The 27,745-nt window shown below is 33.9% G+C and overlaps 1 long non-coding RNA gene across 3 annotated transcripts in view; it reads left to right on the forward strand.

Annotated features, from left to right (window-relative positions):
* Window positions 1-730: 730 nt before the first annotated feature.
* Window positions 731-27,745, forward strand: part of LOC106559131 — a 45,098-nt gene continuing 18,083 nt past the window's right edge. For all 3 annotated transcript variants that reach the window (XR_005362856.1, XR_005362855.1, XR_005362857.1), the window contains exon 1: window positions 731-885. This is a non-coding gene — a long non-coding RNA (uncharacterized LOC106559131). The remainder of the gene's footprint in view (window positions 886-27,745) is intronic.

The following is a 27,745-nucleotide window of genomic DNA, read 5'->3' on the forward strand; positions in this document are numbered from 1 at the left end:
ACTTCATAAGGAATGAAGCCCTTTGGCAACTTGTGAGACCTACTATCTCAACCATTTTATCAAAATATAAAACTACTAACTTTGGAATTTGAAAACAAATGAATTACACATTGATTTTGGTAGATGTTCTTGGTCCATGGAATTCTTGCCCTTAAATTATTCTGGATTTTTAGACATTGAGCATTTCCTGGATGTTCTAGCCCTAATAGGTTTAAATTGTGATTTAAAAGAAAGGACTCTGTGAGCATAATCAGCTAAAGAAGTTAAACTCATTCTTAACCTATTCACACACCTCTATATAAAATTTTATGAAACTGTTGTTTGTATTAAATCTTATAATTCATGTTAAGTATAAATGTTATTTCACACATAACATAGGAATAAAATTTTAGTAACTAACTTATTCTGGGAACAGTTGTTAAGAAAGAAGATAAAGTGGTTTTGCTTTTTAATCACCAAGGTCTTATCATCTTAGTTTATCATTTCTCACTAGTACAAGAAACATAATTTTTTAATATGCAGGTTATTTAGTGTATACATAGGCTTTTAAATGCACAAAAAGGATTCAATTCAGCTTTTCATTTCATTTGCATGGCTTTTAAAAACTACAAAGACAGTACAGCATATTTTTCTTCTCTGAGGCCAAAATAGCAGTGAGGTGTTGACAGCACCTCTGTAGCTTTAGGCTTTGATAATAGTTTTGGCTATAGCAAAACCAAAGCGGGTTTAAGCTGGAGAGCTTGAAGAGTAATGAAGCCAGCTTCTTGCTGACAGATATGTTCCTGAGCTTATAGGAGTCCCTTTTCGGCCTCCTAAGAACAACTGCATAAATGGATCCCACTTGCCACCAGCCTTCTTAGCTTATGAATCCCAGGAAAACAAATAGTAAGTGTGATTTAGTATAGAATATTTAACCGGTGCTATTGCTAAGACTCATACTTACATAAGAGAACCCAGCAGGAAATATTTAGATTGCCATTCTAATAATAGGAATGGATCATTTTCGTTAACAAGAAGGCAGGCTTCTGTAGGATTTAAGGAATAGGAATTAAGAGAGCAGATGTAGAAATAATGTTGCATTCAGCTGGTTTGTATCATTGAGCAAGTCACTTGACCTCTGCACATACTTTTCTAAGCCCTGCAGAGTGAAGGACCTTAACTCTATTGTTTCTTCTCTGCTAGTTCTGATTGCAAGAAATTTCTCTAACTCCTAGGAATTACACATATCTCTCTTTACTGAATTAAGTGTTATGAAAATGGACTACCTTCTATTTTAATCTAATCATTCATAAATGTTAGTTGTATGTCCCTGGCTAGAATATAAATTTTCTCTAATAGAGGTACTATACCGTACATATCCTTGTAATCACTAGAGCAATGATGAAAGTACTTAGAAAAATAGATATTTTATTTCATTTTAGTATCAAATAATTCCATTATTTCTTATGCATGGCCGTTTTTATTTTTAAGTTTTTTTAAGGTAGGTTTTAAAAGTTAAAATCTTAAATATTGTATGTGTAGCTTGCTTCTCAGAGAACTAGGGATATCCATCATCTTGATTGCCTACAATTAGCTAATAGGCTTAACAAAAACTTAGTCATGACAATTCATAGAGTGCTCCTGGCAATTGATAGGAACCGTAAACTCTATCAGTTTCTTGTTACCTGTCTTTTACTGTAAATGCAGTTTGAACCTGGGAAGCATTTGAAATGTGAGGACAATCTCAAGGGAAGAGAGAAAGTCATTGGAATGTACATGCCAGAGCTGTGTTCTGCTCTATCTGGAAGGTTAGTGATTGCTGGAGCCCTGAAGAGAAGTCAGAGAAGGCAGGAAAGAATCCGTCAAACTGTGGCAAAAGAGTCACCCAAGACCCAGCCATAGTAAGGATGTGGGTCAGGATGAATGAGAAGATATTGGAATGCCCAAGAACTTGGCACTTATAAAATAAGCTTGTTGTGGAAGATTGTTTGTAACTGCTATTTCCTCCAGTCTACTCAAAAGGCAGCTCTAGTAAGTTGCTGCTTAATTAATATAAAAATGTGGGGGGAAATTATAAAATAGCCTGCTCAACAATAAATATCTTGAGAAAACAGAAATTAAAAGTGATTATAATTTAGTGGCAGAAGAAAAAAGAAATCCCTCAATGCTAATTTTGTCCTTGGTAATTGAAGGATGAAACTATAATATATCCTTATCACCATTCCGATAAACCTGAACACAGTCTGTATGTAAAGGACAGCTGGGCTAAGAATTTTTACTTGCTTAAGTAACACTAAGGAAATAGAATGTATATGTAGACATATTTTCTAAAGGAGGTGCTATGGAACAATTTGAAAAGAATTAAAAATCCTACGTTACAGCTAAAATCAAGGAAGACATTCCCATATTCTATTTGTTGAAAGCTAATAATGGAAGAAAATCTTCAGATGAAGTGAGAATTGCTCCTGAAATATTTCAAAGGAAACAAACCATCAAGACAAACCCCACATGCATTATGCAAATTTTGAAAGGTCAAGGATTTTCAGGAAGGAAAATTAGAGCTTCAAATGTCTTGTGTTTTAAGAAAAATCACCCCTCTCACCCCTTGCCAACAAATCCAGACTGCTGCATATATTTCCCCCATATTTTCTGAAATTGGGTAAAAAGACAAAGAAAAGTGACAACTTAAAATTAATTCCCTGCTAGCAATGAAAAATGAAACTCCTAAATATGTAGAGAATTTTTTTATGCTTACTAAATCAGCTGTCACTTTATTTTCTAGTTGTACTTTTAAACCTGAGCTTGGACTGCCCACTTTGCTATCAAATCTAAAGCTCGTTTATCAAGCAACAATGTAGTTAACATGCTGTATTAAAATGAAATAAACATAAAAAATTGAAAAGTCAAAATTAGCAGTTAACACTGTATTTTTTATGTCTCTTTAATGTCACTAGCATAAAGTACTAACATATGTATGTTATGTATGGCTCAATATTTTTTACATTTCTTAAAATGCAGATTCAATATGTTCTTTTACATTAGTACTTCTAGATTGTCATTTTCTACCACAGTTTATTACAAAAGTAATCAAGTTTCTCTTCAGCATTTATTTAAATATATAGGCAAATTAAATGCATGCATGTGAGTAGTCTCATCATTTGAACAGCCTGAAATAGCTAATACGTTAGACTTTAATGTTTATTATTCTGATGCTGGAGAGAAAGACGATTCTAAATATATCACCATGGATGCAGAAAGTAAAATGTTAGGAAATGTAAACCTAAAATAACATTTTCTTGGGATTCCTTTTTAATTTTGCAATGACATATAAATAGTCTTTTCTCTGATGACTTAAATATTTATTGAATGAATTAATACATTAATGAATGGATAGACTTATTTTAAAAAACACATACACACATTCATTTACTGCCTAAAACTGGACACTCAGTTCTTAGTAGTTAAATAATAAAGGAAATAAGGAAGCCATGCTAATCTTTCACAATCACTTAAACAAATGTTTGCATATATACAGTTTCTTAGTATTTATCATCCTTACATTCTGAAATATAAGTGATAAATTAGAAAATGAATATTTTAGTAGAAAAATACTGAAGCTGTAATTAGTCTCACTAATATTGAAGTTGTAAACATCCAGCTAATAAACCATGCTGAAGGACATTTCAGAAAAGAAATAAATCCACTGGAAAGCAACCTGATTTTTTTTCTCTCTTCCTTCTCATCCCCTCTTCTACTTTTCTGCTCTTTTTGCTTTCATATAATTTCATTTTATTTTCAAGAATAAAAACTGCCATATCACCAGAAAGACTAAGACTAAACAAATTGTTGCAGGCTATTATTTGGGGTTAATTAACATGTGAACACCATGGAATTACTGGCCTGGTGAGAAACTTTATTAAAGAAATTGACTCTGAACTCTGCACTGATACATTTGGTCCCCTCGCAGTCCTAGAAGGGTGGCCCAGACTCTGTAATAGCTTGTCAGTTACAATTATGAGGAACATTTTGTATGATAGCTATGTCATCTTCAATTCTTCTTAGGCTCAAATGACTTGAAAGTAGGACAAAACTGAGAGAATGAGAGAGCAGGAGTGCTATTAGACTCCAAGTATGAGGAAAAAGGAATACGCTGAGGCAGATTAAGATGATGTCAATTAGTGGTTGGTATGAATCTTACTTAGATAAAAATATTAGTCATTTCAGCACTGTCAAGTAGGGTGGCTACATTTTCAGTTATCTACAGTGAAAATCAGCGTGTTGAGAATCAAGGTTACCTAACTAGAAATAGTTATTTTAAAAATTATGTATCTTCTTTATACAGTGTCTGTGTTCCTTCATGGATACTCGAATTGTGTCTGTGTTCAAATTGTGACTTTTAAAGGAACATCTTCTATACCTTTGGCACATATTAGAATTGACCTTTGGCACATATTAGAATTGAATGGGTACCTTACTTTCATTTATTACTCAGTCAACAATATTGATTACTTTTCTTCGATCATTGATTCTGAAAATTCTATTTCTCTAGCCTTTCTGCCAAGTACCCAGTGATTTTTAAACACTTATTTCAGAGCTTTCCATACAAAAGAATATTTTTGTAAACCATGAAGTGAATATTAACTTCCTAAATTTATCCTGTTATTTTGGAATTATGTATATTAAGTTCTTTTTTGGCAAGACTATGCACTTGTAACTGAGCACAGGAGCTTAATGAAAATTCTTCATTATGACTAGCTAAGTATTTCCTGAAAAACATAAAGAAGCTTTAGTGTAGTAAATACAAAAGACTGGCAAATGTTATGAAGTTATAAAACAATTTATTAGAGTATATAAAAGCCATACTAGCAACAAGACTGTACTCCTGATACTAACTTAAATACTAAAGGGTATGATTAACCATAATTTTACCTTCTGGTATTATTTTCTGAGCATAAGCTATGTAAATTCAATGTATTCCCATTGTTTAAATGAATAAAATATAGAAATGCACTCTGGAGTTTGTACACTATTAACTGTGTAATGTAATTAAAAACCTTAATTTAGCAGCAAATTTTAATATTTAAGGTACTTCAGGTATTAGAAGTCCTCAGAATTTACTCTTTCACAAAGAATCTGTTAGTTTCCTATTGCTATGGTGACAAATTATCACAAACATAGTGGCTTAGAACAACACATATTTGTTACTTTTATAGAGCTGGAGGTCAGAAGTCTGAACTGGGTCTTGTGTGCTGATCAAGCTATTGACAGAGCTGCATTCATTCTGGAGGATGTAGAGGAGAATCCACTTCCTTGCTTTTTTTGAGCTTCTAGAGGCCATTTACATTCCTTCTCTCCTGACTTTTTTCAAAGCACATCACTCCAGCCATTGCTTCTGACATCACATCTCTTCTCTAGCTCTGAACCTTCTGCCTTCCTCTTGGATTATTGAATACCTACAGTATGCCAGGCTCTATGCTAAGTGCTGGGTATGTAACGATGAGGAAGACTTCATTCATGTCAATGGAGCTTATATTGTAGCTCTAGAGACAGAATATAAAGTGTAGGAGTGAACATATTTATCCACTGCACTTAGATGTTATTTTCTATGACTTCTTGAATTGTGATGAGCTTCTTGAATTGTGATGAAGCTAGTTTAAACTGGCAAATTTATCTCTGAAATTTTTGTTTCAATAGTTTATTTTGAGTGTCTGAGTCTCTTTTCAGCAAATATGCAATCTAATTTCTTCAACTTTCTTCTTAGAAGGTGATTGTAGTAGAAGATGAACTCTTGACCTCCTAGAGATCAAGGATCCAGTTGATATCCACTACCGCATCACTAGTCTTTGTTGTGATGACCTGATTTGGTCTAGTTTCTGGATTCATTTAACTGACTTTATGAGATGAGGCTGCGGAACTTATGTTTGGTTCTCTGGGAGAATTTCAGAGCTCAGTGGTTCTCTTTGACAGAATCAACCAATAATTTTCATCTCTTAACAGGCTGTATACTCTGCAGCCTGTTAAGAATCTATCTACATCTACATCCTACATCTGAACCCTGGCTAGGCTGTTACCTTGAAGCTACTTGCACAGAATGTACTTCTATCTGTAGTGGCTTCAAAAGATGTGTTTCCATTATGCATTATCCCTGGGACATGGAGTAAATTCCAGTTCTCTTTGGAAGGTGAGGGGGTTTCTCCATCTCTCTGACTCCCTTAACTTTTCTCCTTCTCTCTAATCATACTTTTTTTCCATCATTGATCTAAGGTTGACATAGAACCATCTAGCTTGACAGTCTTGTCCCAAAGTCCTACTGAGAAAATGAGACAAAAGCTTCCTCTGCTTTCGCTTTTTTTTCAAACATTTTCTTCCTCCTAAAGCCAATTTCACTTGGTGTAAGGAATCCTAACACCCTTCTTTTGCCCTTCCTGCCCTCTCCTTACTTTTTTTATTTCCTACACGGTTTAGTTAGAACCTTTTTTAGCTTCTAATATTATCATGTCCATAATAGCTAGCTTTTGATACACTGACAGAAATGAAACAATTTAGAATCTTTTCCTTGATTAATCTAATGGTTATTTTTCATTATGAATTTAAAAAGAAACCTTTAAGGTTGAATAATGAAATAGGAGCCTATTCTTAATAATATGTTTTGTCCATAATTCCCATCAATTGATTTCCTGGGCAAAATGTAGGGCAAGGGGATTGTCAGGATTTGAAAATATTTTGTAATCACCTCAGATTATCCCTGGGTATTATATTTTATATAATATTTGCAGGTTAGGAGTTAATAAAGGAATGATATAAGGAATTATAAAGGGTTCCTTATTTTATGTTAGGCAGCCAAAGAATATTTTTCTGCAGAGTGACATTGAGCTGAGACTAAAAAGAAGGAAATGAGCTGCCACTTGAGCATGAATGCAAGTGTGTTTTAATAAGAAAAGCATGTGCACAAGTCTTGAGGCAATGATGTGTGCTGTGTGTCCAAAAAGATAAAATGAAAACTAGCATGACAAGAGTTATAATGAGTAGGAATATACACAGTTCAAGGTAGAGTTGGACAGATAGGTGAGATCAAGAAATATCTTAGAAGTCAGTTGGAAGTTTGGATTAGATTTCCAGTATAAGAGTCATGTGAAAGTTTTAGGCTGGGTTGTGATATCCTTTCTGTGTCTTAACAGATGTTTGTTACTCTGTAGAGAAGTGCTTCCTAATAGAAATAGATTATGAGCCACAAATGTAGACTGCATGTGTAACTTAAAATTTTTAAGTAGCTACATTAGGGATCCCTGGGTGGCACAGCGGTTTGGCGCCTGCCTTTGGCCCAGGGCGCGATCCTGAAGACCCGGGATCCAATCCTACATCGGGCTCCCGGTGCATGGAGCCTGCTTCTCCCACTGCCTATGTCTCTGCCTCTCTCTCTCTTTCTCTCTCTGTGACTAACATAAATAAAAATTAAAAAAAAATTTAAGTAGCTACATTAAAATAAAAAATAAGCAGGGAAATTGTTAATATATTATTTCACACATACTCTAAAACATCACATTACCACATAACCATATAAAGTTACTAAATAAAACATTTTACATTTTTATACCAAGTACTCAAACTCCTATGTGATTTTATGCAGATAAGCCATGTTTTAAGTGTTCCATAGCCACCTTTTCCTATTGTCTGTTGAGTGGCAAAAAGATGTAAAAAGTAGAATGAGAAAAATTGAGATTTGGAAAAGGGAAACTTGTTATGGAGTGGTTAGCAATATCTAGATAAAAGAGAACTGTGGATAGGACAACATGGTGGTAGCATAGATAGAGATGAAATGAGAAGACTTGTGGATGGGGAGTCAGGCAAAGACGTGCCTCAAGGAAGAATCATGGGAGAACTCATAGTATATTAGTTTAAATAGCTAAATAGCTGGTTATGTTATTTACTAAAATAGGGCCTAGGTGGTTTTGAAAGGAGACTAAAGGCACAAAAGTTATTTCTTCTAGTATTGGAAGATAAATGAATGAAGAAATTAAAACTAATACTCAAATCTCTGGGTTTCAACTGTATTTGTTACAGTTCAGATCAGCTAAAAGCAACATAAAAAGTGAGAAGTCAAATTGTAAAATCTATCTTTGACAAACCAGAAAATACCTGATATCCTTAACCAAAAGTACTAATATCAAACAAAGATGTGAAGCATTATATAGAGATGAGACTCGCGGTTTCAAGCGTGCTAAGATTGCTCAGGAAATCAATACTTATGGTGCCATCTAGAATTGTGCACTTCAAAATTTGCTTAATCATTTAATAGTTGTGCTCATAGACCTTGTTAAATACCTCCAGGAGGCACCTGGGTGACTCAGTTGGTTAAGTGTCTGACTTGATTTCAGCTCAACTCATGATCTCATGGTCACGGGATTGAGCCACACATTGGGCTCCATGTTCAGTGAGGAGTCCGCTTGGGATTCTCCCTCACTGTCTTCCTCTGCCCCTCCCCTGACACACACTCTTGCTCTCCCTTTCTCTAAAATAAATAAAATCTTTTTTTAAAGAACTTTCAGAACCCACTTCTCTAAAGTTAATAACACACACTGAATATAAAACCAATGATGATTTATTTGCTATATTTGGAAGCAGGTATGTAGACTTGTGGGAACTTCCTTGAACCCAGTATAATTTCAAAATGAAGCAGTAGTGATAAAGATGAGCAAGAGATTATAAAGACTAGCCATATTTACAGTAAGCCATCTGTTTGTTAGACAAACATGAGCATTGTTAACACTCCAATATTGATTTTAATCATCTGGATGGAATCCATACTATTTGTCTCTCAAAGAAATTTGTTAGTCTGGGACATATCCTTTGCTGATTCTGCCACCAAAACACAGAAACTAAGAAAGCAAACAATCTTTGATCCAGGAAGAACTCCCAACATTCAAAATATGAATAGTCAGAACAAAGATAATACAAGAGAAATGAGAAAATGAAAAAGCAAGGACTTATTAATAACACTCATGAATAAAATATTTCAAAAAAATTGAGAGATATGATCATTATGCTACATCTTTTTTTTTATGCTACATCTTAATAATCAAAAAATTTGAAAGTCCAAAGTTCAGGGCAGAGATACAAGAGCTCAGAGAAATTATAACAGGACAAAAAAGTGAAACAACCTATGAACAGAAGTCAGAAGAGAAATAGAGAAAAACTAAACCAAAATATCTATGGCAGCCAAATTGGAATCAGTCCCACTATACAGGATAATATTGTAAAAAACGCAGGAAGCAAAAAGCAAATTTTCTCCTTAGCTAAAATAAAGTTTCAAGCTAAGGGAAAAATTAGATTTAAATTAGACATTTAAAATAAATTAGATTGGATATATGTAAGTGGCTTCTTTGAAGATGTGAAAAATAGAATAGTAAAATATTAAAATTAAACATTGCAGAAATAAAAGCCAGTTCTCTATATTGAAAGAATATAACATTTCCCTGGCAGAACTGACACACAATATTTTATAATGAGACCTATCTTATTCAAATCATTAGATTTCAAACATACAGGCAAAAATCTTTATTGGTCAAACAAAGATATATTTAAATATAAATGTAAAGTCATTAGTTTTCTTCATAGTCTTCTAGCACAATGTTTGGTACTAGAAGGATTTGAATGTTGTTTATAAAGTCTTGAAAAAAATACATTCAACATTCAATGACAAATGCATAAGATAAATAGTTATGGATATGTAAGAACTCATTGACTTAAGTTTCTTTGACTCCCTTCTTGAAAAAAAAGTTACTAAGGTCATCCTAGAAAGCATCCTAGAAAGAGAACTTATGTCTAGAGAAATAACAATGATCACGTGTACTGAAATATAATTAAATATGAATATTTACATGCCAAAGACAAATATATATATTTCAAATCCTGATAATATAAGAATGCTATAAATAGCAAAAGTTGGAAGAAAAAATGCAGAGTAAGAGGAGGGGAGTAAAGTATGCTTATTTCCTCTTTTATTGCTAGCGGTTAGAAGAATTCATTAAAATCCAATAAAGAGAACAATGGAGCTGTAAAAGTTAAATGGAAACACTAAGAAATTATATGATCAGCTAAAATTGATTATGGGTTGGTAGGAAAAGAAATTCAAATATGTTTATTATGTATAGATAGGAGTGTATTAGTTAAACTTATGGCTTTGAATGTAACCACTAGACAAAAACATAACCTTTCCAAATTTTCAGAAAATACATACACAAAACTCTAATGTAAACTATGAGGTGAAATACTTATAAAAATCCTGTAGAAACAGGAAAAAAATAAAATATAGGAACTGAGAGTATATATATTGGCCATGCCTATAAACGTAAATTGTATAAAAATCACCTATTTTTAAGACCCAGATTTGGTCACAAAGTAACACCCAACTAAAAAGTAGTAAACAAGACAGGACTACAACCAAATGACATAGAAAGGAAGAAATTTAAAATACAAGTCAAGGGAGAAATCTAATTGTAATTAAGATTATATTGCTTTAAGGGCATAGTGAGTAAATGAGGTAAAGGAAGGGCTTTCATAATGAATAATGGTATGCCAACATGAAGATCTAATTTATGGAGTTTATGGATCAGCATTCACAAAATAAAAATGGCAGGAAATAGGATGTGAAGTGAATTGACATACCTTTGTTAAAATGCACATTAGGGAAATAATAAATTCAGTCATTTGAACCTGTGTAAGTATTGAATTCCAAATCAAGCAACATATGAAAATAACCTAATGGGACTTGTTCACTTAATGTTAAAATGGTTCAGTATCTGTGAAGCCATTTTATATCATGTTAAGAAACATTTTTAAAAAATCACATAAGAAGCCTCAGAAATAATGAAAAGATTTAAACTTAAGTCTATTCTTAATAAATAAATTTTAAAATTGGTGTTATTTCATTATCTTAAAGTATAGGTTTATCTTAATCCTAAATTTTTCATAATGCACAATGGGGGAAGTTCTAGGGAAAAAAATCATATGCAATCAATAAAGATGTCCATTATTACAAGCATTATTTAGAATGAATGAGATAGTGCCTAACAATACAATCATATAAAAGGAAAAATTAAAAGAAAAATAGAGAAGAGGAATAAACTTAGCATGTCATTATTGTTTATACATTATTTATTTATATTGTACATACACACATGTATATATTAATCAAACTATTACAAAAAATAAATCCACCCCCAAATTCACAACTTCAGTAAAGTCTGTAGATATTTCCAAGGTGTTTCATAAGAATACATCCATACAAATTCTATTTATATGAGTTTAGTCAAGGAAAGTATAAATAATCATAGTTGAAATGTGGGAAAGAATAAAATAAAATTGTTAAACAGTTTTAAAACATAACTTAATGTTTTATAGAGTGATATTACCTAATAGAATATTGATTACTTCATTTGAACAAAAATAAAAATATATAAATATTTTATAGATGATGCTGATTTATCACATCTTCCTGCCTTCACTGAGGAAATTAAAAAGCATTCATTAACAATAATATGGATTGGAATAGGATTATGATTTATTGAGAGTTTGGGGTAAACATCCCTTCAATTATAAAAATTTATATAAAATATTTGTACAACATAATTGCCTCAAATATTAAGAAAATGTCTATGCCATATTGAAGCAAATTTGGCTTCAAACTCTAAAAAGTATTCCCACTATCTCTTAAGTGTGAAGAAAGTAGTTCATTCCTTTATAAATATGGGCTCTCATCTTTCGTGTGCCAAAGCTAATGACTGTTAGTGTTATTTAGGTTATGATTGCTGGGAATTGGACTAATATTAGATATCAACCTTAGAAATTATATACATCAAAACATCAGACAATTTTTACCTCTTGTATGAAAAGTTTAAATGATAAGGTTGATGGAATAAAATCAGAGAAACATTGTGATGTTTCTGTTTTGATGTTGTGAATATGACTTTCTAATAACCTTGAAAACATTTCACACCTCGGGTAGTAGTCATCAAATGATTGAATATTCATGTACTATTCCACAGCCCAACAAACAAATATGGCAGCTTTCTGATTTCAACTGTTTGAATAGCAATAGTATAATGAGAAATTATGGTATAAAATGTAATCATACCCTTTCCATACTTTTAGAATGAATTTATAATTTTTTCATTATACCAGTAAATTTGTCACCACCAACAAACATCTTAGGATAATTGTTTGATAATGGTTTTTGTGTAACATATCAAATAAAGAGGAATACAAACTAGTAGTTTTTCAAAATAATCTGCAATTTTCTATATGTTTCTATAAATTTATATAAGTTCTATAAGATCTATAGATTTATAGATCTTATTACAATGCTACAACAAAGACAGCAAATAGAGTTATGAGCAATTGTCCAGTGTTTGGTCTGGGTATGTGAATTTAAAGAGAGAAGTAATTTTATCAGAATCATATTTACAGGATCTATACCCTAAAAACTACAGAACAAGGCAGCCTGGGTGGCTCAGCGGTTTAGTGCCGCCTTCAGCCCAGGGCCTGATCCTGGAGACCCGGAATCGAGTCCCATGTCAGGCTTCCTGCATAGAGCCTGCTTGTCCCTCTGTCTGTGTCTTTGTCTCTCTCTCTCTCTCTCTCTCTCTCTCTCTGTCTTTCATGAATAGATAAAATCTTTTTAAAAATTAAAAAAAACTACAGAACACTTCTGAAAGAAATTGAGGAAGACTCAAAGAGATGGAAAAATATTCCATGATCATGGATTGGAAGAATTAATATTGTGAAAATGTTTATGCTACCCAGGGCAATTTACACGTCCAATGCAATCCCTATCAAAATACCATGGACTTTCTTCAGAGAGTTGGAACAAAAAATCTTAAGATTCATGTGGAATCAGGAAAGATCCCAAATAGCCAGGAGAATATTGAAAAAGAAAACCAGAGTGGGGGGCATCACATGCCAGATATCAAGTTGTACTACAAAGCTGTGATTATCAAGACAGTATGGTACTGGCACAAAAACAGACACATAGATCAATGGAACAGAATAGAGAACACAGAAATGGGCCCTCAGCTCTATGGTCAATTAATATTCTATAAAGCAGGAAAGACTATCCACTGGAAAAAAGTCTCTTCAATAAATGGTGCTGGGAAAATTGGACAGCCATGTGCAGAAGAATGAAACTATACCATCCTCTTACACCATACACAAAGATAAACTCAAAATGGATGAAAGATCCAAATGTGAGACAAGAATCCATCAAAATCCTAGAGGAGAACACAAGCAACACTCATTTTGAACTTGGCCACAGCAATTTCTTGCAAGATACATCTATGAAGGCAAGGGAAGCAAAAGCAAAAATGAACTATTGGGACTTCATCAAGATAAAAAGCTTCTGCACAGCAAAAGAAACAGTCTACAAAACTAAAAGACAACCTACAGAATGGGAGAAGGTATTTGCAAATGACCTATCAGCTAAGGGGCTAGTATCCAAGATCTATAAAGAAGTTATTAAACTCAACAGCAAAGAAACAAACAATCCAATCATGAAATGGGCAAAAGACATGAACAGAAATGTCACCAAAGAAGACATACACATGGCCAACAAGCACATGAGAAAATGCTCCGCATCACTTGCCATCAGGGAAATACAAATCAAAGCTACCATGAGAAGCCACCTCACACCAGTGAGAAAGGTGAAAATTAACAAGACAGGGCACAACAAATGTGGGAGAGGATGTGAAGAAAGAGTAACCCTCTTGCACTGTTGGTGGGAATGTGAACTGGTGCAGCCACTCTGGAAAACTGTGTGGAGGTTCCTCAAAGAGTTAAAAATAGAGCTACCCTACAACCCAACAATTGCACTGCTGGAGATTTACCTCAAAGATACAGATGCAGTGAAATGGCAGTACACCTGCACTCCAATATGTATAGCAGCAATGTCCACAATAGCCAAACTGTGGAAGGAGCCTCGGTGTCCATCGAAAGATGAATGGATAAAGAAGATGTGGTCTATGTATACAATGGAATATTACTCAGCCATTAGAAACAACAAATACCCACCATTTGCTTCGACGTGGATGGAACTGGAGGGTATTATGCTGAGTGAAATAAGTCAATTGGAGAAGGAGAAACATTATATGGTCTCATTCATTTGGGGAATATAAAAAATAGTGAAAGGGAATAAAGGGGAAAGGAGAAAAAATGAGTGGGAAATATCAGAAAGGGAGACAGACTCCTAACTCTGGGAAATGAACTAGGGATGGTGGAAGGGGAGGTGGGTGGGAGGTGGGGGTGACTGGGTGATAGGCATTGAGGGGGGCACTTGACGATGGGATGAGCACTGGGTGTAATTCTATATGTTGGCAAATTGAACACCAATAAAAATTAAATTTATAAAAAATAAAAATAAAAGAATAAAAAAATAAAAATCCTAGAGGAGAACACAGGCAACACTCATTTTGAACTTGGCCACAGCAACTTCTTGAAATTTGAGGAAATTGGTAGAATCATAAGATGTATGAATGTATGTCTAGAATTTACAATAGGACATACCAAGAAAAACATCAAGAAATTCAGAAAATATTTTTTGATTAAAAACTCAGATCATACAACTTTACTAATTAAATCCTAAAGTATCTACTTAAAATCAGGTCCTAATCCTTCCAGGACCTAACATACCTTAATTGATCTATGTCTTGCAAGGTCTTCTGACTTCTTCTTTCACCATTTTACAAATCTGTACTTTGCTTCACACAAAGTTCAATAAGTAAGTCTAGTTGGTGTCGACATCAGGGGCATGTATTTATTATTTTCCTTTATTATTCCTTTTACCTACTATTTACTCTCCCTACATTTTTACACGCCCAACTCTTTGCACTCATTGAAGTCAGCTCAGAGACTACACTGACCACAATATTTTAAGCTGTTGCCTCATCCTAAAGTCATTTTATATTCTATTATCCTAACATACCTTAATTGATCTATGTCTTGCAAGGTCTTCTGACTTCTTCTTTCACCATTTTACAAATCTGTACTTTGCTTCACACAAAGTTCAATAAGTAAGTCTAGTTGGTGTCGACATCAGGGGCATGTATTTATTATTTTCCTTTATTATTCCTTTTACCTACTATTTACTCTCCCTACATTTTTACACGCCCAACTCTTTGCACTCATTGAAGTCAGCTCAGAGACTACACTGACCACAATATTTTAAGCTGTTGCCTCATCCTAAAGTCATTTTATATTCTATTATCTTGTTTTGTTTGCTATGAAGGTACTATCTGAAAATTATCTTATATACCAATTTATTCTATTTTTCTTTATCCTTTCCATTAATGAAATGTAAGCTCCAAGAAACTAAAGAACTCACTAACTGTAATCCATCCATTGTTTAGCATAGTACTAACATATGTTAGGACAACAGGAAAAAAAAATGAACGTCATGAATAAATATATATGGACATGTATAAAGCATAAGAAACATTGCCAAATATCAAAATGCTTAGATATTAGATTAATTATTATTTTTAGTTTTTGCTTGAACTTTTTCATATTCTGTGCCTTAAATACAATGTTCTAAAAATTAGGATTGGGACATAACAATCTCTATCCTCTATCTTATGATACTATAGTTCTTATCACTTACATTTCAAAACAATATTACAAGCACCCTTATAAGTGCTAAATAACATAGGAATAAATGATATGACCATGGACTAAACTAAAATTATATAATTACAATAATTTTCTTTGTTGTACAGACAAAAAAATACATTTATAGAAAAATAAAAACTGAAAAAAAAATCTGGTTGCCAGGAGACAGACTCTAAAAGAAATTTCCAAGGGCGTTCTTTAAGCAATTGAAAAAATGATTTCTAATGAAAGATTTAGAATACAAGAATAAGATTAAAACAAAGCAGAAATATGTGAGCAGATATTGATAACAATAATTATAATTCTAGTCTTGGGTGTTTTAAATTATATGGAGAATTAAAACATATGATATAAATAACATAAAACACTGAAAGACAGTTTTGAGACAGCAAAAGGACAAGCCAAAGACTGTACATGAAATTTACTTGTTCTAACAAAAGGCTTTGATGTCGGACATATACAGATCTCCTATAAACCAGTAAGAAAATGAGCACCTGATTTTCAAACATGTACAAAAATGTAGAAAGGCACTTTACAAATGAGGTAAAATGGTCAATAAACATATGAAATGTTCTCAACTTATTTAGTCATCAGAACAATGTAGATTAAAACCACAGAGATTATTGAGTTTATTTCTCAACTAAAATGTCTCAAATTTAAAGGATTGAAAATAGTATTAATAAAAATGCAGAGCAACTGGACCTCTCCAACAAGGCTCCTGAAAGCGTAGTTACAATTCATTTGGAAAAATATTTGTCAGTATCTATAGCAGATAAATGTACTTCTACTTTATTATTGCATAGTTCTTAACACATAGAGACCAAAATATATCCAGGTGACTATTCATAGCATACTTACTCAAAATAGCAAAACACTGTACCCAAAATGTCCAGCAACAGTATAATGGAAACTAAATTTTGATGTATTTATAAAATTAAATACTATACAGCAGTAAGAAATTAAGAAAATGCTTTTACATGCAACAGTATGAACAAAGCTTACAAAAGATGCTAAGTGAAAGTACACATAATGTTTTTTTTTCAAATTTTATTTAAATTCTAGTTAGTTAACATGTAGTATATTATTGGTTTCAGGAGAATTTCGTGATTCATCACTTACATATTTAACACTCAGTGCTCATAACAAGAAGTGCCATCCTTAATACCATCACCCTCAGTTTGTTCTCTATAGTTAAGAGTCTCTTATTCTTTGCTTCCCTCTCTTTTCTCTTCCCATGTATTCACTTATTTTCTTAAATTCCACATGTGCATGAAATCATATATTCTTTGTCTTTCTTTTATTTATTTCACTTAGCAGAATGCATCCTAGCTCCTTCCATGTCATTCACTCTTTTTGATGGCTGAATAATATTCCATTGTATACATATGCGACCCCTTTATCTATTCATCAGTTGATGGACATTTGGGAGACAGACTCAAAGAGTTTTGGCTATGGGATGCCTGGGTGGCTCCATGGTTGAGTGTGGGCCTTCAGCTCAGGGTATGGTCCAGGAGTCCCCGGATTGAGACCCACATTGGGCTCCCTTCAAGGAGCCTGATTTTCCCTCTGCCTATGTCTCTGACTCTCTCTCTGTGCCTCTCATGAATAAGTAAATAAAATGGTTAAAAAATAAAAGAGTTTTGGCTATTGTTGATAATGCTGCTGTAAGCATTGGGTACATGTATCCCTTTGGACAGTATTTTTGTCATTTGTATAAATACCTAGCAGTGCAATTGTTGGATCTTGGATAGTTTTATTTTTAACTTTTTGAGGAACCTCCATACTGTTTCCCAGAGTGGCTGCACCTGTTTGCATTCCCACTGACAGTGTAAGAGCATTCCCCTTTCTTCACATCCTCCTCAAGATATATTGTTTTCTGTGTTAATTTTAGCCATTACAATAAGTGTGAGGTGATATCTCATTGTAGTTTTGATTTGTATTTCCCTAATGATGAGAGACATTGAGCATCTTTTCATGTGCCTGTGGGTCATCTGGATATCTTCTTTGGAGAAATGTTTATTCATGTCTTCTGTCCATTTCTTAACTGGATTATTTGGGTTTTTTGGGTGTTGAGTTTGATAAATTCTTTGTAGATTTTGGATACTAACTCTTTATCAGATATATAATTTGCAAGTATCTTCTCTCATTCAGTAGGTTGCCTTTACGTTTGTTGATTGTTTCCTTCGCTGCTCAGAAGATTTTTATCTGATTTTTATATTAGCATTATCAACAATCACCAAATTATAGAAAGAGCCCAAATGCCTATAAACTGATGAATGGATAAAGAAATTGTGGAATATGGAATGGAATATTACTCAGCATCAAGAATGAAATCTTGCCATATGCAATAACGTGGATGGAACTAGAGTGTATTATGCTAAGTGAAACAAGTCAGTCAGAGAGAGACAAATACCATGGGATTTTACACAAATGTGGAATTTAAAAAACAAAACAGATGCATGGGGAGTGGGGGAAAGAGAGGCAAACCATAAAACAGATTCTTAACTATAGAAAACAAACTGAGGGTTGCTGGAGGGAGATAGTGAAGGGATGGGCTAAATGGGTGATGTGTATTAAGGAGAGTACTTGTGATGAACATTGGTTGTTATATGTAAGTACTGAGTCACTAAATTCTACTCCTGAAACTAATATTACTCTATGTGTTAACTGACTGGAATTTAAATAAAAACTTGATAGAACAACAAAATTTAATAAAATAAAATGGAAAAAAAGGAGGTTTGGCTTTCAGAAATGGCAAATACCTTTAGACTAATTCTCCTATAAATGACAGTTATAAATTTGGTATAAATCTAAAAAAGTAACAATAGTTCTGATAGAATGCTTATTTTGAAACTGCAAATTTGTCCCAAAGCCATACTAGGAAATAATTTGAAAAAGACTTTCATGTTTACTTTTGTTTAATTTCATCTGTTAGAGGGGAATATAAATAATAGTGAAAGGGAATATAAGGGAAGGGAGAAGAAATGTGTGGGAAATATCAGAAAGGGAGACAGAACGTAAAGACTGCTAACTCTGGGAAACGAACTAGGGGTGGTAGAAGGGGAGGAGGGCGGGGGGGTGGGAGTGAATGGGTGACGGGCACTGGGGGTTATTCTGTATGTTAGTAAATTGAACACCAATAAAAAATAAATTAAAAAAAAGAAATATTATTTAAATGCAGGAAACTGCATAGATACATAAGAACACACAAATGCACAGAAACACATATTCCCAAACACATTCTCCCCTCATATTTACTACCTATTTTAGTTCATCATGTGTATTATAAATGACACTCAAATATATCAGGTGTTATAACTTTCAATTGGGTTTCAAATAATCACCTCACAGTAACTCCCAAATAGCAATCTTTCCAACATCCACTTCTATCAATAAATTTTGAGACTTTCCCAACATAAAATGCCACATTTATTGTAGTATTTATGTATTTCTTCACCATTTAACATATGTAAAACTGGGGTACCATTTTTACCTTTTTTTAAAATATCACAGATGAAGTTTTTTAGCATTATGTCTCTACCCCTCCCCCCACAAACCCTATGGTTATTATTGCAGTATTTTGCTTGTATTAATGATTTTTTAGGAACACATGTTTTGTTACAGCAGAACTGACTACATTTAAAAGTGCTGTATAAAGATTAAAGACAGATTAAAGAGGAGGCAATTTTTACAGAGGCAAACTGTACTTGATGATATTTACATTTATGTGTCCTTTTGTCTGGAAGCATGCCCTGATATGATGATATGAATGATATGAATGCTGGGACTTAAGCAGAAACCCCCTGCTTTGCTATCTTGAGAAATTAAGAGTTAGAAGTTAAAGGTGCTAGAGCATGAAGAAAGTGCCCAGGAAACTCCAAAGCTGAATAAGAGAGGGAGATGCATGGTTATCTGTGTAAGTGTACCAGGTCCTGGATTTACCTCTTTTTTTTTTTTTTTTTTTTTTTTGGATTTACCTCTTAACTGCATATATAGGAGAGAATCTAAGAAAGGAGGCAGCTGGTAGCTCAAAAGAGCCAAGCAGATATATTTGACTGCTGTCCAGTGAGAGACAGTGTTTAGTTTGAGTCTAGCCAAGTTATCTGCCTGGTAGAATGAAAACCAATCATCATCAGAATTGTATTATAGAGTTCTATTATAGTATGTCACCTACAATATCTAGCATGCATTTTTTAAAATTTAAACATCAAAAGGAACAATGTTCCACATCATCCAGAGAAAAAGCAGTCCATAAAGACCAACCCTGAAATGACTCATGTTAGAATTAGCAGACAAACCTATTAAAACAGCTATTTCAAATATATTCCATAATTTAAGGAAAATATGGACATAATGCAGAAAGAGATTGAGAACCTCAGAGAACATAAACTATGAAAAAGAATCAAATGAGAATTTTGAAATGAGAAGCGGAAAAATAAAATTGAACAAAGTTTTCTGAATGGACTGGACATTAGCTAGACTGCTCAGGAAACTTGAAGAGATGGATAGAGATTATCTAGTTTGAAGAACAGAGAGAAAAGTCACGGGATAGAAAGAAGGGAGCTCAGTGACCTGAGAGAATCAAGGAATCAAGCATACAAGAAATTATAGTTACAAGTTGAAGAGAAATATTGGGCCAGAAAAATAATATTTTAATATACTACTAGCGGAAACTTTCCCCCAGTTTTTTAAGTGTATACTTGTAGATCCAAAAATGTCAATGAACCACATGCAAAATAAACAGAATGAAGTCAACAGCTAAACAAAACATAATCAAACTGCTGAAAACTAAACATGAAGAGAAAATCACTGACGTAACTAGAGAAAGCAACTAGAATCAAATAATGATGTAAATGAACACAGTGATAACAGACAATAAAACAAGTACTGAAAGAAAAAAAAATATGCAGAATTCTACATCCTAAAACAAAACAAAAGAAAAAAAACCCTTCAAAATGAAAAGTAGAATGAAACTTTAAAAATGATCACACTCCTACACTTAAAGCCCAAAATATAAAGTGTAAGGAAGAAAATTGAAGTTTCCCTGTGATCTAGGCAAAAGATTTTTTTAGACAGGCATAGACAGCATTAGCCATAAAATCTTTAAAGAATGATAAATTAGACATCTTCAAAATTTACAATTTTGTTCAGTAACATATTTCATTAAGAAAAAAAAATAGGCGGGATCCCTGGGTGGCGCAGCGGTTTGGCGCCTGCCTTTGGCCCAGGGCGCGATCCTGGAGACCCGGGATCGAATCCCACGTCGGGCTTCCGGTGCATGGAGCCTGCTTCTCCCTCTGCCTGTGTCTCTTCCTCTCTCTCTTTCTCTCTCTGTGACTATCATAAATAATAAATAAACATTTTAAAAAAAAAAAAGAAAAAAAATAGGCAAGTCCTAGAATAATAGAAAATATTTAGAACACATATATATGGGAAAGGATTTGAATAAAACATGTTCAGTTAGTCCTCAAAAACATGAGTTTGAACTGTGCAGGTTATACACAGATTTTTTTTAATAGTACATCACTGTAAATGTATTTTGTCTTGTGATTTTCTTTTACTTCAATTAAATCCTTATCCTCCCTGCCTCTTCCATATACCATATCATTTCCCACCTCTGTGCTTATGCTGGCCCTCTACTAAAAATCTCTTACTTTCCCTCTAAAATATACCCATCCTTTAATGTCCAGTTCCTCCTTGGTATTATCCCAAGCTATTATTTTATCAAGAAGGTGATACTTTCTATTTCTGTAGTAAGTAAAATGAGATTGGAGAAAGTTCGGATCAAACGAGAGGCTAGAGAATTCTAGAAATATCCTTGTAGCCACTCAGCCATATATTCAGCATTTACCATAGATTTACTAGTTTCAGAGGTATTCATATATATATGAATACCTCTGAAACTAGTAAATCTATATATCACACTGTGTATTATAGAACATTTAATAATTTTGTAATTATTTTTTTATCAGTTTTCAACCTTGTCTCCCAACAATTAAATATATAAGTAGCATAATCTCCTTAGGGCAAAAAGCATTTTGCATTCATTATGTACTTAGCTTTGAGCTAGACACATCATCCTGATTGTATCTTCCTCATCCATCCGTACACTCCTTTACTTAATTTATCATCTTTTGCCTGGATATATCAGCAGCTTCCTAACTAATCTCTGCTTCTTGGGTTTCTACACAATTCATCCTTCATATGCCTAGGGAATGACATTTCTTAAACAGAAATTCCATACTTAAAACTCTGTGGTGCTTACTTATCTTCTAAATGATAGAAGTTCCAAGTCCTTGACACAGTCTATAAAACTTTCTATCATATACCCTTTGTTCCTGTTTTACTTGGACTCCTTTCTTACCCTAAAATGTGAACTACACACTACTGACCCTCTCAAAGGCTTTCAAGTCTTTAATCTTATTGTGCTTTTTCCCCAAGCTTCTGTAGACTCTTCTCTCTCTCTCTCTCTCTCTCTCTCTCTCTCACACACACACACACACACACACGTTCTCATTGTCTGGTCTCCCTGGAAGTGTCTACCTTCTTTCAAGTGCTTCCTCAAACATTTCCTCCTCTCCAAGGATTTCCCAGACGCTTCCGGTTTGGTCCCTCTATGACATCAACGCTTATGTATATACCTTGTGAGATTAGGAGCAGGAAGAAGCAGGGATGTGTGTGTGTGTGTGTGTGTGTGTGTGTGTGTGTGTGTCTGTCCATCAGGATTTGACTTATGATCAATGATCTATGAAAGTTTGTTGACTAGATAAATAGAATTGTACTCAATAGTTTTGTTTGATTGTGACAGGCGTATTTTGGATATAAATATCAGTAACTCTAATGCAAACGTAAAGAAAAATGTATGATTTTATCTAAACATGGAGAGGGGAGATAGTTGGTTGAGGTTGAAAAACAAATAAGACCAAATTATGTATTCTAACATAAAATTACAAGTACCAATTTGTAAAAATGTCCTATGAATAGACATAGGACACTCAAAGATATTAAAGGTATACAGCAGTCCCCAGTCTTAAAGAGCTTCTCAATTTATCAATCACTTCAAGATGATTCAAATTTCAGTGTTAACATTTCTGTTTTAGAAACCAATGCAGCCTTCTGCAATACACCAATCTGTGCCATCCTCCCTAAGCAGAAACAAGGGAAAATCTTCCCACTCAATTCCACTAGATGAACATAGAAATTATGCATCAAATTATACCTGGAAGAAGCAACCAATAAATTTAATAAGAGATTATGTATACAATTTAGGAGAAATTTCTAAAATACAAATTTCTGGGTAGCCCAGGTGGCTCAGTGGTTCAGCTCTGCCTTCAGCCCAGGCAGGGTGTGATCCTGGAGACCTGGGATCGAGTCCCATATCAGGCTTCCTGCGTGGAGCCTGCTTCTCCCTCTGCCTGTGTCTGTGCCTCTCTCTCTCTCTCTCTCTCTCTCTCTCTCTGTCATGAATAAATAAATCTTTAAAAAATATTTTCTTCTAAGAAAGTACACGGTGGCCCTAAAATTTTCACACTTGTGAAAAAAAATCCTCTTACATTAACAAAAGTAATTAAAAGACTTCTTAGGGGCGGGGGGTGGGAGTGAATGGGTGACGGGCACTGGGTGTTATTCTGTATGTTAGTAAATTGAACACCAATAAAAAAATAAAAAAATAAAAAAAAAGACTTCTTAGTTCTTGGCCTGGCTCTAACCTAACTCTTTTTGAGATAATGATGAGATTTTTGGTAGCCTACTTTGAGGGAGGTGCTGCTTAATGCTGTGGATGTCCAAAAAAATATATGATGATTGTTAGAAAATGAAGCATGAGAATGAATCAAGATATAGTTGTCACCCTTTTTGTAGCTGCACTTTGGAATAGTTGTTGGAATCTGGAGGATGCAATCATGTACTTTGCATACTAGAAAATGCTTTTTAACCATTTCCCCCCCTAATCTCCCTGGATTCACTGCAAACAGCATTCATTATGATTGACTAAGACACCCACAGAAGATGATTTTGAAAGCTGTCATAACCCTCACCAGGCAATACAGTCAGAGAACCATTTTCATAAACTCTTGATATAATCGTATTCTCTTTTGAAAATCAGTACAAAGAGGAAAAAAAGACTTGAAATGTATACTCCTTTAGAATAGATTCACCACAATAGGAAGATTTAATAGTAGGAATAATATACTAAGACAGCTTGGGATCCTTGGAGAACAAAATCTGCTGAATTTTGAGCAAGTTGCAACATTGCTATAATACAGCAGAAATGTCTTCAAATAAAAAATTACAAAAATGTAACTTTGGGGTAAACAAAATCCAGGCGCACCTGTGTGGCTTGGTTGGTCAAGGGTCTATTAATTTCAGGTCAGGTCATGATCTCAGGGTAATGAGATCCAGTCCTGAATGGAGCTCTACCCTGGGCTTGGAGCCTGCTTAAGATTCTCTCTTCCTCTCCCCTCCCTGTCTCTCTGCCCCACAAAAACTCAAACCAAAAAACTAATGAACAATAATATAATTCTAAAAAAAAATAAATAAATAATAATAATAATAATAATATAATTCTGTCCTATTAAAAAATGGCTCTTGCAATTGTCCTTGAAATTTCTTACCAAAAGGAAGTCCATAGGGATCTCATGCTTTCCAGAGTTAATTATATCAGCAGTTTCTCCAAGTGGAATACATTTTCCAGAGTGGAATCTTGAGACTCCTTGTATACCTTGAGAGTCTGAGTCATTCTTAGAAAACTAGTGTGTCTTTTGAACAATATCCCTGAATTCCTATCTCTAAATAATAGCATTTGACAAAAAAATCGTGATTTCTACTGGAGATTTACTATATTAAAATCCATATTAATAATTCTTTTTTGGGGACGCCTGGGTGGCTCAGTGGTTGAGTATCTGCCTTCAGCTCAGGGCATGATCCCAGAGTCCTGGGATCAAGTCCCACATCAGGCTCCTTGCATGGAGCCTGCTTCTACCTCTGCCTGTGTCTCTGCTTCTCTTTGTCTCTCTGTCATGAATAAATAAATAAAATATTTTAAAAAAAGAATTTTTTTTAGTTTTATTTATTTTATCATGAGAGACACAAAAAGAGAGGCAGAGACGCAGGCAGAGACAGAAGCAGTCTCCATGCAGGAAGCCTGATGTGGGGACTCGATCCCTGGACTCCGGGATCACGCCCAGGGCCAAAGGCAGACCCTCAACCACTGAGGCACTCAGGCGTCCCTATATAAGTAATTCTAGCTTCCCAAATAGTCTCTTTATTTTAATTATCCTAGGCATATTTTTAATTCACTTATTCTTTTCTCCTCAGTAATGTAGTGATTAAATATCCCAATAACATTACTTTCCAAATGCTTTACATTAGGGAAAGATGGTGAAATGACTAGTAAAGTATGTTTTCTTCAACTTATCCTATGTACACCAATTTTATTTTTTTTTATTTTTTATTTTTTTTTATTTTTTATTTTTTTTTATTTATTTTTTATTTTTTTTTTATTGGTGTTCAATTTACTAACATACAGAATAACCCCCAGTGCCCGTCACCCATTCACTCCCACCCCCCGCCCTCCTCCCCTTCCAACACCCCTAGTTCGTTTCCCAGAGTTAGCAGTCTTTACGTTCTGTCTCCCTTTCTGATATTTCCCACACATTTCTTCCCCCTTCCCTTATATTTTAAGCACAAAGTATTATAGATGCTGAGTTCCCTTACTGGTTCATTCAAATTACATTTATTGAATATGTTTTGTGTCAGGTACTCTGCTGGGTGCTATAGACTGATTAGTGCTAAACAGATTCCTTGTCTATAAAAATGCCAGTGTGTTTATTTCTAAAGGGATACTCATATCCATTATCCATGGGAATACTTAGTATACAACTTCTAAGTAAATAACCTGAAGGTGTCTTGATGAGCATAGAATCACAACAAAGAGAATTATATTATCCAGAGTGATATCTCATCCCATCTACAGAGAAAGCTGAAAACTACCCCTGTCTCAACAAAATAGATTTCCCTCATGAATTAAATACACATGTCTTCCTGATACATTTTCTCTTGCCTTAGAACTGTGTTAACCAGGTGCTTATAAATTCTATCTACTAATGCTTACTCCATCATTATTTCTGAGAATAAGATGACAACACAAGTGAATGAATTCTGTTTTTCCTTAAGCTGGGTATATATTTTTATTGGATATGATATCACTCAAGTCTCCAATGACACTCTTACCAAGACATTTTCAAGTATTTCTGAAGATAGTGAAGTTATCCATTTTATAAGGAACTGTGTTCACTTTTTACTACTTTTATTTCAAGTGTATAATTTTATCTCTAAATCCTGAGGCTAGCTTAAGGATTTCTACATAGTGACTGCAGTTTCTGAAATTTTATCATGTATCTTGGATTTTTAGTAGAAGGGTTACTTTAAAAATGAATATGAATGTGTGCTACAACATGCATAAACCTCCAAAACATTATGCTAATTGAATGAATACGCTTCATATTTACATAAAATATCCAGAATAGGTAAACCTATACCAGTTGAAAGATTAGTGGTTAATGGTTGTCAGGGGCAGGGGGAGGTGAGAAATATTTTGAAACTATGTTATGCAGAGGTTGTAGTTGTACAACATTGTTAATGTAGTAAATGCTACTGAATTGTTTACATCAAAATAGCTTATTTTTGTTTTATTCAGCATAAATGAATTTCATCTCAATAAAAATATTCTCAAAATAAAAGCATGCTAGACATTAAAGTAGAATAAATAAAATATTCCTTAAAAGGACAGTAATGAAATAATACACATCAGACATGTTACTCAGGTTTTTTTTTTTAATATTTTACTTATTTGAGAAAGAAAGATATCATGAGCAAGGTAGAAGGACAGAGGGAGAAGCAGACTCCTTACTGAGCAGGGAGCCTCATGAAGGACTCGATCCCAGGACCCTGGGAGCATGACCTGAGCTGAAGGCAGATGCTGGACTGACTGAGCCACTTAGTTACCCACTCTTACTCAGTTTTAATGTGAAAAGAAATATATGGTCATGTTATACTGATGTGATATAATTGGCTAATTGAACAAATGGTCCTTTTAGTGGAAGAGAAGGCTTTGTCCTACAGAAGTGGAGATAGTGAACTGAACTGTTTTTGAGATATGTTCAATTTGAATGGTTATTGATATTTCCATGCAAAGGAGTGAAGTAGATCATTAGAAATTCAAGTTAGTGCCCAATATTTATTAAAAAGTCAAGAGGACTTGGTGACAGGTAAGTACATTTAAGTTGAATATTCAAAGTAAGGAGGGAAAAAACAGTACCCTAAAAATACCTACTTTGAAAGGGGAGGGCAGAAAACAATGAAAGAGAAATCAGCAAGATTAGCTGAGGATGTCAGGTCAGAGAACAGAATTATTTATAAAATTATGTCAGCAATCATTGGATACTTGTTTGTCCCAGGCTCCAAAGATACAACATGGAACAATTGTATGGACTAAGTATCTTATCAGTCTGGCTCAGTGTTATGGTCCATGTGGTAGTCTCCCTGATGTAAATATAATGTTGTAGTTGAAGTGTATGAGGAGAGCATATCTCCCACAGACGAAAGAGTATTTTAATAGTCTTTTGAGATACTTGTGAGTTGCCTTCTTTAATATTATATCAAAACTCATCGAGTGGTAGTTTTCTAAAGATTAGGTGCAGTGTAGAATCTGAAACTATATCAGTAAATTTTATTATTTTAATAATGGAATGGAATATTTTAAATCCATTCTTTCTATTTGTACTTTAAGTGGATTGTTTCACCTGTGTGATTTCTTTTAACATTATGTTTTGATCATTTGAGAAATATTTGTTTGTTGTACAATATATGTTCATTACTATTCTTACTGACTTATCAGAAGATATTTATTTTTTTTCAGAAAATATTTAAATACTGGGAAGCTGTCAATTCCATTAGTAGAGGATACAAGCTGTCTAAACTCCTCTTTTCACTTGAAACCTCACATTTTTTTCATTGGCAACAAATGTCAGTTGTTTCCCTGAAGTATAAGACCCACTTTATTTTTGTGAAAATCTCTGTCAAACACCCAAGTCTGAATAATCTCACATTATCA

This window comes from Canis lupus, chromosome 8, assembly GCF_011100685.1.
Source record: "Canis lupus familiaris isolate Mischka breed German Shepherd chromosome 8, alternate assembly UU_Cfam_GSD_1.0, whole genome shotgun sequence".
In the NCBI taxonomy this organism is placed as follows: domain Eukaryota; kingdom Metazoa; phylum Chordata; class Mammalia; order Carnivora; family Canidae; genus Canis; species Canis lupus.